This window comes from Cheilinus undulatus, linkage group 14 (genome assembly GCF_018320785.1).
Source record: "Cheilinus undulatus linkage group 14, ASM1832078v1, whole genome shotgun sequence".
In the NCBI taxonomy this organism is placed as follows: Eukaryota; Metazoa; Chordata; class Actinopteri; order Labriformes; family Labridae; genus Cheilinus; species Cheilinus undulatus.
The window spans coordinates 29161791-29174200 of NC_054878.1; the positions used below are offsets into that span (position 1 = coordinate 29161791).

At 37.8% G+C, this 12410-nt stretch overlaps 1 protein-coding gene across 1 annotated transcript in view; it reads left to right on the forward strand.

Moving 5' to 3' along the window:
* Window positions 1-12410, forward strand: part of akap12b (A kinase (PRKA) anchor protein 12b) — a 73562-nt gene that overhangs the window by 4945 nt on the left and 56207 nt on the right. The window lies entirely within an intron of this gene.

Below are 12410 nucleotides of genomic sequence, written 5' to 3' on the forward strand. Positions count from 1 at the left end.
TGGTTGTCCATATTTAATATATTATATGCTGAATGATCTCTGGTCTTGTGCTTGTAAACTTTGATCCAGTGCTATTAAAAAATGAAATACCACCTTAGTTATTGCTGCAACAAAAAATTCAAGGTTATAGGCTCTCAATATTCTGTTTTTTTCTTGTTTTTATTTGTTGACTTAATCACAAAATCACATTGTACAACTGAAAATTGACATATTTTGTTAATTTTAGATGTGTTGTTGAATAATTTGGGTCCAACTTAAACAGCTGAATATGAAGTATTTCAGTTTTACATTTTGTTTTAGAAATGTGCTTCATAGCTGCCCTCTACAGGTCAAAACCCAGCTGCTGCTGTTGAATTTTTCTATTGGCTGATCTGGTACTAAGTGACATCATCAAACTGTACAAAACTTAATGTTTATGTTTGACATAGTGTTTTAGATAGTTGTTTCATTAGTAGGTATTTTAAATTGGAAAAAAAAACATATTTTAAAGGCATTTTTTTAATCCTAGGGTAGATGCACTTCAGCCAAAGCTGAACCCAAACTAGACTCATGCACACTTATTGGCACAGTTGTTGCCAATTTATTTGTGAGATTAAGTGCTCTCCCTCCTTTGCTGCTTTTACTTACAGTGTGACTGCAGATCTGCAGTAATTTAAAGCTACAGTACTTTTTTGCTCTTTAGCCTTTAATATGAAGAATATCCTTTCTTTAGTTTGGCATCAAAACATCTGCCACATCCACTGAGTAATGCTCAGGCTGTGAGTGCTTCACCGTATCAATGGAATACATTTTTGGCACAACGCAAGCTAAGATCAATAAATGCTTGTTAATTTTTACTATATTTATGCCTCTCAGGATAAAAGCCCAACAGAAAATATTTAGGGTCAGAAACAATTGATTTTGAAATGATCTTTTCCAGTATAAATCTAACTTTCTCCCAAAACATTTTAATTCTCTTACTTTGCCAAATACTATAAAGTGTTATTCCTCTATTTTCCATACATTTTCTGCAGATGAGGGCTGTTTTTGTCATGCTGGTATAGACCAGCTTAAGTCACATCAGCATAAGTCCACCACTTTGGTACTTCTATCCTGTGGATCATTGAAATATCAGTGATCAGTGTCTTCTTTTTGTTTAGTTTTGCCCCCTGCTGTTATGTTTGCGCACTTTAAATCAGGTCAATTAAGATATATTTGACATTATGAATCCTCAATCTCTCTAAATGTCAATACATTAAACATTTATAGTATTATCAGCATTTCTGAGAGATGATCCAATGTGCATACAGGGACCTTTTCAGCCTACTTAATCTGTCTGATAGCTGACAGCCTGTTGGCACTTAGTGGCACTCACATTTTATATATTAACTTTGATTGTGTATAAGTGTCTTCCTTCATTCTCCCTATCTTGTCTTTATCTTCTCTACATTGTAGTCTAAATAAGAAAGCATCTTAACTTTCCTTTTAACCCTTTAAAGCCTAATACCTCAAATAATAGCCAGATATTCTCATATTTTGGAACTGAGAAACCTTCAAACAAAAAAAAAAACAGAAAAAAGAAAATCCTTAACATTTCACAGATATTTGTTTGTGTTACTTTTGATACATGAGGTGTTTTTAACAAGTGATAATTCACATTTTTAGCCTGTACTTTATCAGATTATAAACAAAAAGTTTTTAAGGATTTTTTGATCATGTTGATTAGATAAAGTTCTCTCAAAACTGTGTATCAAATATGATACAGTTGGCTTTAAAGGGTTAAGTTTGTGCATGCTCTTTGCAGTTTGTTGTGTACCAGCTGTCTCCCTCTGAATGTTCTTGCACACTCTGCACTCTTACCTCGGTGTAAATTGCTCAGCTTTGTGTGAAAGAATATTTGAAAAGCACTCACTAATGACTATGTATGTTTTGGCCACCTGCTCTATTCACGCCTCATACAACCCTATTGGATTTATTGACTTTTTTTTATAGGCCTGAGGTCGACAGGTCACAGTTTAGAGCCTGTGTCTCTCTGAAAGGTCAGCACAAATGTCAAACGACACTGGGGGAGACATTAAGTGAGACAAAGAGCACAACGGGTTAAGCATTTGGTCAAGGTTTGGATCTCAGTTACATGCTTCTGTTTTTTAGTGTGCTGGTGTGTTTGTGCAGTTCTTTCCAGTGACGTGACATCATCTGTGTAGATGTTTTGTTAAGCCCTGAGCTTGTTATCACAGGTATTGTGGCAGTGGCGCTGTTTTCGCTTGTATTTACCTTTGACAGTGATAAGAAATGTTTTGGAGCCGCTTCTCTGCCTTATATCTTTGGTGTTTTATGATTCCAGCAGTGACAAGTGAAGACTTTACCTGTGTTCTTAAAACCTGGCACACACTAAAAGAAAATAAAACCTCAGATGATAAGGGACGCTGACAATGTGAGAACCCAATGCTTAAACCAGAAATACTGCAAACCTTACTTTAGAGCAGTGTTAATCAACCCTGCTTAACCAAAGAGCCAAAATACCTTTGCAAGAGCCACAATCTAAATGGTGAAAAGTGGCAACAAAGGGTTAAAGGGGCAATAAATATAAGTTTAAAGTGGCAAAAATGGGTGAGAAGTGGCACAAAATGAGTAATAGGTGGCAAAAATGGTCAAAAACAGCAAAAACACAGCAAAATAAATGTGAAAAGTGACTAAAATAGGCAAAAGGCAGCTGAGAGTGGCAAGCATGGGAAACAAAGTGGCAAAAAGGTGAAAAATGCCAACAGCAAAATGCAGGACAAAAGGATCAAAAATGGGCAAAAGCAACAAAAATGGATTAAAAGTGGCAAAAGAATGTAAAAAGTGGCAAAAAAATTTGCAAACAAGGGCAATGGAAATATACAGACAAAAAATAAAGGTTGACAATTAAGTCTGACAATAAAAGTCTAGGTATAAGTTTCCTTTTTTCAAGGTTTTCAGGGCGAACAATATTTCAAATTAAGACATAAAAGAGCCACAAATCATCCCATAAGAGCCACATGTGGCTCAAGAGTCAAGAGTGTTGGGTATCGCTGCTTTAGAGAAAAAAACCTAGCTGATGAAGGGCGGGGGGAACTGGAAAGATTAGGGGTGCATTTCACAGAAATTTCGGATGACGTTATGGAGTGGGCACAAACATGGACTGTACATGATAGATTGCAGCCTGAAAGTGGGTAAATATTCAGTTCTCTTCTACATTCGCCATCTTTTTGGGACAATGCACAGAGTACGTGCTCAGCTGTCCTCAGAAAAACAGGAAATCAGCTGGAAAAAAAACAACAACCCAGAATTAACAGAGGTATCATGCATAAATGAGAAACAATTGCATAAGTGCTCAAATTAGGGGAGGCTATGACGCAAATATTAACCTTATTACCAATAATGCAGGCTTAAAAGCTTCGTGTTATGTGGTCATTTGTCTGACTAAAGTTGATTATAGTTGTCTTTGAAGGGCAAACAAGGCTGAAACAAAGATATGATGCTGTAGAAATACTCAAAGCCCCTTCCCAGGTAATGATATCAAGCTCTACTTCGTTATTTCTGCTCTTGTCATCTTGTCTACTTTATGATTAATTTTTTTGCATAAACATCTCTTCAACCCTCAGAGAGACTGAGGTTATTGGAAATTGTAGATAGCACTCTCAGACCAATTCCCAACAAAATGTTATGGGACCCACCATGTTCAAAACAGATATTTTTCATGACTCTGAATGACACAGGTGCAGGCTCTTACATGCAGCCTAAAGGGGACTATCCAAGCTTTAAAGTTTAACAAAATTACCTTTCCTTTTCTAAAACCTGCCATATAGTCCTCTCCAAAAGAATATCATCCTTGAAAAAAACAACGATAAAAGGTTGAATTTGAAGTCTTTGCTTGAGCTTCAGGGAAACGAGACAAGCAGAAGTGTCATGAACATGACATAAAAGTGAAAAAGATGTTTTTTCTTGGTGGGAGGGTGTTTCAATATTTGTCCTGTTTTCCTGCATATGTTTTGGCCATCACTGTTGTGACAGAACCTGGCACAAAATATGTTTTTCAGGGCCAATTCAGATACTGATGTTTAAAATGGCTCTTTAGCACGAATGCTATTGTTTTGTCATTGCTTCTCTTGGCGTAGGACTCCAAAAACGCCAATAGAGTTTGTCCAAGATGTCACTTTGTCTACTTGATTAAAAAATCTCTAAACTGGCAGTTAGGTGTTTGCATAATGCCAGTATTAAACTGATACTACACTACAGATAAAAATCTGCTATTAATATCTGTTTATTCCACATTATTAGCCGATGTGCCGATGTCTATCAACAGGGAAGATGTCACTGATACCAATGTTGAACCAATGCATCAGTACATCCCTAGTCTTTCAGCTATTCGTAATGGAAGTGGAAAGAAAGTGCCAGTACTCCCCTTAATCACCTGCTGTCAGTGTGTCACACAACCACAGAACTAATTTGGCTGAAAAAACATCAGACCACCCTCAGTCATCTTTTGCTGAATTGCAATCCACGATATATTTTGGGCTGTTTTTTTTTTTTTTACAGAGACATCACAAAAACAGTCACTTGTAAGTCAAATCCATATGGATCAACAGTCAGCTGTCAACATTGACATGGAAAAATTACATCAAGATAAATTGGATGTTTGTGGGGAATGAAACACAATATTAGATAAAAGATCCCACGATAAGACCAATGCTATTTCCCTATTTGAAGAAATACTTTAAATAGATTATCTCAGATTATCTGGTCAATAAGCATATTACTGTTTGTGGTTCTTCCTGTAAACGTCCTTTGCATTGAGCATTTTTCTTGACTGTTTTTTCCATCTGAAAAAGCCTATATCAGTATTTCTCCCTTTCTCTTACTCATTTCTTGAACTATCCACTGTCCTATCCTCTCCAAATACAGGCAAAAGGACCCAGAATAACTCTTAAAGTTAGCCATTATAGTATAATAAGAAATAACGATACTGAAATGAAATTATAAGACAGAGTTGTATATATACATACATACATACATACATACATACATACATACATATATATATATGTGTGTGTGTGGGTGTGTGTGTGTGTGTGTGTATCAGCTCACAAGGTGCCTCACACCTTGTACCTTGCCATTTTTTCTTTGACAATGCTAAAAATGAAAAAAAAAAAAACAAAAAGCAAAGCTGTTCTGGGAGCAAAAACACTGCCCTTGATCCTTTGACCAACAGTCTGGCCATTCATTTGATAATGTTAGTCAGTGAGTGCAGTGGGTACACTTAAATTTGTATACAGATACTATTATGAATCATCTAGGGTTGTCCTGATCAGTATTTTTTGCCTCCAATTCTGATACAACTTTTTTAGAATGGAGGATCTACCAATTCCAGGTTGTGATCTGATACCCGGATCAGGTCGTGTGTTACATGTCGTGTTACAGTTGCTACAAGTTGCCTTCGGACTGTTTTTGCTCTCAGGCTTGAAGTATACTGCTGACATTTTAGCCACAGGATTGCTAACACTGCAACTGATTCTCTGTTGTCATGCTCCTACATTCACGGCCACGTTTACAACAGCTGATGTAAAAGATCGGCTGAGCTGATTGGATTAGATCAAATTACGGATTTCTGATCAATTAGAAAGCGCTTATTTCCGCTCTGATCCAATACATGCGATCAATATCAGGACAGCCCTGGAATCATCCATTAAAGCTAAAAGCTGTGGAGAGGGCGGGAAAGCATTACAGCAACTGGTAAGAAGTCTCTGTGCCCTGGGTACTGATACCCAGATAATAAAATATTAACTGATAATATTCACCAATATTAAAGCTGTTTGTTTGCTTTCGCACACAACTACACATTTCAAAACAGCTACTGCATATCTGAAAACACGATGTCTCTGGTGGAGTTATTCGGTGTTTAAGGAGAGGTTAACACGACAGTGTCCTTAAAACTTGCCCTGTTAAGATCCTGAAGATTGCAAAAAAGTCCTGAGTCACTTAAGAGTCGCCATCCTAACGACGGATTGTTGATAGAAGCGGCACTATCAGCTAGCTTTAGCCGCTAGCATATGGACCAAGCTGAAGGCTAATATTGGGCAGAGTGCTGATTCAGCAGGCATTTAAACTGCAGAAAGTTTGCCAGAGAGCCAAAAGGCAAATCTGTTAATGACAAAAATCAGGCTGACAGACTCCTGATCCACCCAGCTCTGTTTGATGTGGTTTCATTCACAATCTGATGGACATTAGAAAAAGGAGTTTAACAACGGACCACACCATTATTTTGGTTTAAAGGTGTACTTATACATCTCTGATGGGACTTATGTCAGTGCATATTTTGAATCTTTATGTAAAACATCAGCTTTCTTTTAGTTTTGACTTGTGCCCACTCTAGGTGAAACATTTACCCACAGAGGGGAACTGCACCCAGAAAAGATGTCAGCTACTGTAATAAGACGACTGGAGTAGATATAACAGATTTTTACAAATGAACAATCCCTCAGTGATGCAACTAGAATTATCTTTTAAAAGGCCAGCTAGTAATTAGCAGAGAGGATAAGCGAGCATGTTTTTTTTTGATGCCCTCTACCTAAATTTCATGATCTCTTTTCTTGCATATCAACTAGACAGAAGCTGTCTGTAAAAACACTGTTACCATTGTGTCAACGTAAACACCCACATAAACAAATTCACACATAAACAATGACAAGCACGCCACAAAAAGCCCCTTGAACATGAGACCTGCATCACATGTCAGGCCCTCCCATCACAACATCAGCGGCAGGTGACTCCAATGATCCCACATCTTGTTATGTAATGTAATGTGCACTGATTAAGGCGGGTACGTTCCTGTATAACGAGCTGCAGCTGATCAGACGCTGCTTTGGCTCTGATTATCCTGTTAACAGAGAAAGAGAGGGCGAGGGTGGAGGGCGAGGGTGGAGGGAGAGGCAGCGGAAGGGGGTCAAACAGAGGATCCATTGAGGATGTGACAGGATGGGGACAAGCTGGGGGCCCCTGTGTGCACCGGCCCAAAACAAGAGGAAGGAACCAACATGGGTAGGAGGTGGAGCAGCGTTTTGGGTGGGCATGGGAAGAGGGGACGGGTGTGGAGCCCAGAAAGAGAGAGAGGGGGAAAAAAAGTTTGCAAAAAGAATCGCCAGGGTGACATGAAAGAAGATGAGTCGGCTGATTATTCTCCATTTTAAAAGACACTGATGACAGAGAAAGAGAAGTAAAAATCTCACTGAGGTCGTAGGATGGTAAGGAAAGCCCCGTTTTGATAATACAGACACAACCTAAAGTTTAAACCTTGTATATTCAACAATAAAAAGCAGCCTCTTTTAAGGGTGATTACTTCAACAAAACATGTTACATATTAACAGTGTTCACAATTAAACCCCTCAAAGTTTCTAGATTTTACAATTGACATTTCAACAAAACACAAAAGAGCTGAAACATACTGGCAAACAGGAAACATAAAGCTGCCGTCGAATTACATGCACAGAGATCGCACCATCTCAGGGAATAAACATCACTAGCCCATCCCACTCACTTGCAGTGATTTTCTACTGATTATATCATACTGTGTTCTCACATCAGCAGAAATTCTATTAGGGGCTGGCAGGAAAACATCCCAATGAAGACCAAGTGAAAGATTTGGTGTTTTGCATTCAGCGTAGCTGATTCTGGAGATTTATTGGAGTTTTGTTCAGGTTTAAAACAACTTTAGAGAACTAAATCCCTCAAGCAAATTAGTATTGTTTGTACACTGGGGCAAAGCTTTGTCGCTTTAATCCATTTTTAAACTGATGCGTAAAATTTAATCTTCAGTAGTTCCTAAATGTGGCTGTTAAACACAAGCTTTTTGTTATAGTCTCAAAATTAAGACAGAACCAATTTGTGAAGCCATTTTCACCCTTTTAAGCCTCTTTTAGAACTCATTTTTACAGACTTTTTTTTAGCCAGTGACTTTTTTATGAACTCTGGTGTGCAGATTTAAACTGGGGATGCACAGATGTATGCCTATAAATTTCATTGATTTCAATTAAAAAAGGTTATTTGTAGTGGTGTAAAGATAATCCGATATGGATTGGTTAACCGATCTTGACATCAGTGGTCCGAGTGCATCAGCAGCGGAGCCCTGGATCGGTAAAAATGCGGCACGAACTGGTCTTTGGACCGGTTTTAACATAATAGATCGGTTCATGAGGCTCTGCGGCTTGGTTTCACAGCCCATTCTGCTGTGCTCTGGCTCAGTGTCTGTAATCTCGTGCGACCCGCGGTGACCTTTCACCTTTAAAAGAGAGTTCCGTTCACCGTAGGTGCTCAGAGATACAAAGAGAAAGGAAATAACAATGTTTTTGCTACATAAAGACTAAATACTTACATTAAGAGGGATTATGAATGGAAAAAACGTATAGAAAGCTGTTTTAATTTGACGGTTTTCAAAATTATTTTAACCCCTTGTTCTCCTGTACTAGCAGACACACAGAGCCCTGTCTATCCAAATCTCCTTGTGACTTTAAATTCGTTTTAATTTGTGCTTCTTGGGAAAATTTGATATTTAGTTTGTACTGTTATTGGAATTAATAATGCTAAGGAAGTTACAAGTTCAGAAGGATGAAAATGTACCAGTAAAAACTCATTTTAATATTTATCTCCCAAATTGGTGTCAAAGTAAGACACCTGGGTGTAATGAAAACTTTCTTAAAGATAATTTCAGAATGTTAGAACAGGAGGCCTGGCATTTAGTCTGCTTTATAAATGAGATCAAATAAACTTTGGTTGTTCAGAAATTATCTTGGTTTCCCCTTTATTGCAAATTTTTGTTAAAGCAGAAAGTTATTTTGATTCAATAATCAGATTGTACCGGATGGAATCGGACCAAACCGAACCGGAGCGGATCAGACCGAATTGTTCTGTATTTGATGAATCGTCAGTGAATCGAATTGTAGTTTGTGAATCAAGATTTGAATCGAATCATCTTGAGGAGGAGAGATTCACACCCCTAGTTATTTGTCCTTAAACTGCTAACATTTTGCTGTTTTTCTTTACCTGCTGTTGTCCTTCCTTTGTTTTTAGTCAAATGCATTTGAAAAATGATCTACACCACTTATCTCATTCAAGGTCACGTGGGGTTGGGGGCAGCCCCATTGGCTGCCCTGGACTGTCAAACACAAAGCTGACAGAGACAAACAAGCAGAGATGCTCATACTCACACCTACGATCAATTTAGTGCTACCACTTTACCTAACCATGTCTTAGGACTGTAGGAGGAAGCCAGAGTACCTTGTGCAGGAAGTGCATGCAAATTTCACACTAAAAGGTCCTGCACGACTCAGGATTCAAACCAGAAACGTTAATACTTAAATGTTTGTCACGTTTGGCTTTTTACCAGTATAGAATCCAAATTGAAACAGTTTAAACTTTATAAGGAAGTAAATTTACATTGATAAACACTCTTTAAAAATCTGAACCAATCAGACTTCTCCCTCTGCAGACTGAACAACCTCTGAACTCTCATCTGCCCTCCAAGAGGAGTTTAGTCTTTGTCATGAATACCAGCACATCTTTGCAGTGAGTTCAGCGAGTTTCTGTGAGTAATTCAGTTATTTGTGTTAGTGCAGAAAATCTAGTGACAGTGGTTATTAGGAGGCAAATTTAAATGAAATGAAAAGTAGGCAAAATAATTAAACTTCTTATATGAATGCACTGATTATATTAAATAACAGAATTCAATTGAAGCATTTAAGCATCATGTCAGTGCACTTACTGTTTACTGCTTTAAAAGATTAGTTTATAGAGTTGTAATTAATTTCTTCCAATTGACATTAGGATGTTGAAAAACTGACTTCTCCATCAAACTGTGCATGTACTTCTAGATAGCTTTAAAAGACTGTAAAACAGGGGCGCCCAGATGGTCGAGTGGTTTAAGGCATGCACCATGTATGCGGGTAACCCGGGTTCCAGTCTGGCCTGCGGCCCTTTGCTGCATGTCTCTCCCCACTCTCATCCCTGTTTCCGAGTCTATCCACTGTCCTCCTCTATGTAATAAAGGCACGACAAGGCCCAAAAATAAATTTTAAGAAAAAAAGACCGTAAAACATCCTTCAACTGTCGTAAACAACAACAATATTACATTTTCTGTGGTAATATATTTTATGTCCTAAAAATGAAAATCCGATTAGCTATTCTATTTTCTTGATTTTTTGTTGTGTAGAAACAGGAGGCAGCTTATTGCTAATTAATCTGTCCCCTGGCCAGCATCCCAACCCGCATCTCTCAGATTCACTGTTAGCTTTCTACAACATTATAAACAGACGTGTGATCAAAGTTGTGAAAAGACAGATTTCTTTTGCTCCTCTCCTCCCTCTGGCCCTAAAAATGCGATAGGTTGCTGTATTAAACAGTCCACAGGACCATAAAATGCTTCATTTAAAGGTGGCATTTCTTTTTGTCTAGACTGCTTGTTTTTGTTGTATGGTCTGTGAAGTCTTCTTGGCTCTTTCCTCAGCTCTGTGATCCATTCAATTATTTACACATAACTGCAACAGCAAAGGTATTTTAATCCTCCCACTGAAATACTGCAGCTAACTGACAAATTGGAGGACACAGACAGCATAAAAAGCTTTGACTTGTAATGGAATTAACTGAATCATTATTACATAAGTTTGTTGAGGAAACCTGAACACTGACGTACAGATTTCCCAGAAGAAAGTCAGCTGAAATCTCATTAGTTTCAACCTCAAAGCATAGTGAATTGGGTTTATTCTTCTAATGACTCTGCAGGTATGTTACCTCCTAATGAAGTGGTTCAGGGTAGTCTGTGTTTATCTTTGAATCCCAGTGGCAACATCAGTCTGAAAGTCATAATGAACAGTTACTAGGACAAAAGATAGATTGTTCCTGCCACACAAAAAGTTTTTAGGCTTAATTTTATCTGCAATATAAAGTAACTCAGGCTTTATTTTTGTTTTGTTTAGCATAAAGTATTATAGGTAAATTATGTTCTCCATGTTTGGCTTTTCAGCTTCTTCTGCGTTTATTTTATATGAAGTTATATGCCGGCTGGAGTATTGGAGCCAGAATTGCTGTTGGCCTTTCAGGGCTGGTCAATTTAAATCACATAGTGTTGGTCCTCTGCTGCACTTTCATTGGTGAGTCTGGCAAGCAAGTATCTTCTCTGCTACTCTTTATAAGCTCTCTCATCTTCAAGTCTGATAAATTAAGAACTACTGTCAGCAACCACTGAGAGAAACATGCTCTCACTTTTCTTGGTCAAATCCCTTTTTAATCACTCCACCTCAGTGATCTAGGATTAAATAAAGGTTAATTATGAAGCTTAATTAGCTAGCTAATGAAATAGCTGCAGATTTGACTGATACATTTTGGTAATTCTCTGTTAGCCAAACCCTTGCTTCTTTTTAGCTTCTGCTTTTCTCTCAATGTTGAATATTCAGAATAGAAAACCAACATGGTGATTGCCAACTGCAGAGCTTGAGGCTTTATTAACACACACAAAAACCAGTGGATGGCAGTATGGTTGCTGTATTCATTACTTATACAGATTATACTTTAAAAACTGACACGTGTTTAAAGTGCACTTAATAGGTTGAGAGGTATTAAAAGTACGTAAGTCTTGGTTCACTTTCGTTAAAATCTTTAAGATTATGCCCAGAAGATAACAGACACAAAAAAAATATGTTTCAAGTGATGCGTTTGTTGTGTTTACTTATGTTGGGACTTGGTTTGGGTTGTGATTAACACAAATAGGAAAATTGTCTTTCATTCAGTTAAGGAGTGAAAATTTATTTGCGGTTTGCACAAACACACGTGACCGTCCAGAATCAGCGTTTCTCTTCATCAGTATTGCTGATGGAGGTGTGAAGAGGGGGTTTTCTTCTTGGTTGAACTGATAGGTTATTGAATATTTGAGGTCCAGCCAGCAGGGCTTGTCCCTCTTCACAGTCCCACGGGGACTGTTTCAGCTTCTCTGTCCAAATCAATCGTTATCATTAGAAGACTCGAGCACATCAGTGTCCTTGTTTTACTGCTGTTGTTTTATTACCTCTCCAGCATAGGATGCTGAAGGTAGAAGAGGAGACTTCAAAGTCCCTAAAATCAGATGAGCGTATTAGCCTATTATTAGTATATTAGCCTCAGGTGAGAAAGGATCGGATCTTTATTACAGCCTTGTTAATAAATAATGATGGGACTCCTTGTATAATTAGGTTGTACTGAAGCAGTTAAACTCATTACATTATAATTACCTCACTCATCTCCCATAGCTAAGTCAGTAGCTACTTCTTCTTATTTCAAAAGAAGGAAAAACCTTAAATGTTTTTCATTAGATGTAGCAAAGTTTTGAATATTAAATACAGCTTAAATTTAACTTGTTGCAAAAGAAGTTTATTCCAAAATGAAAGTGA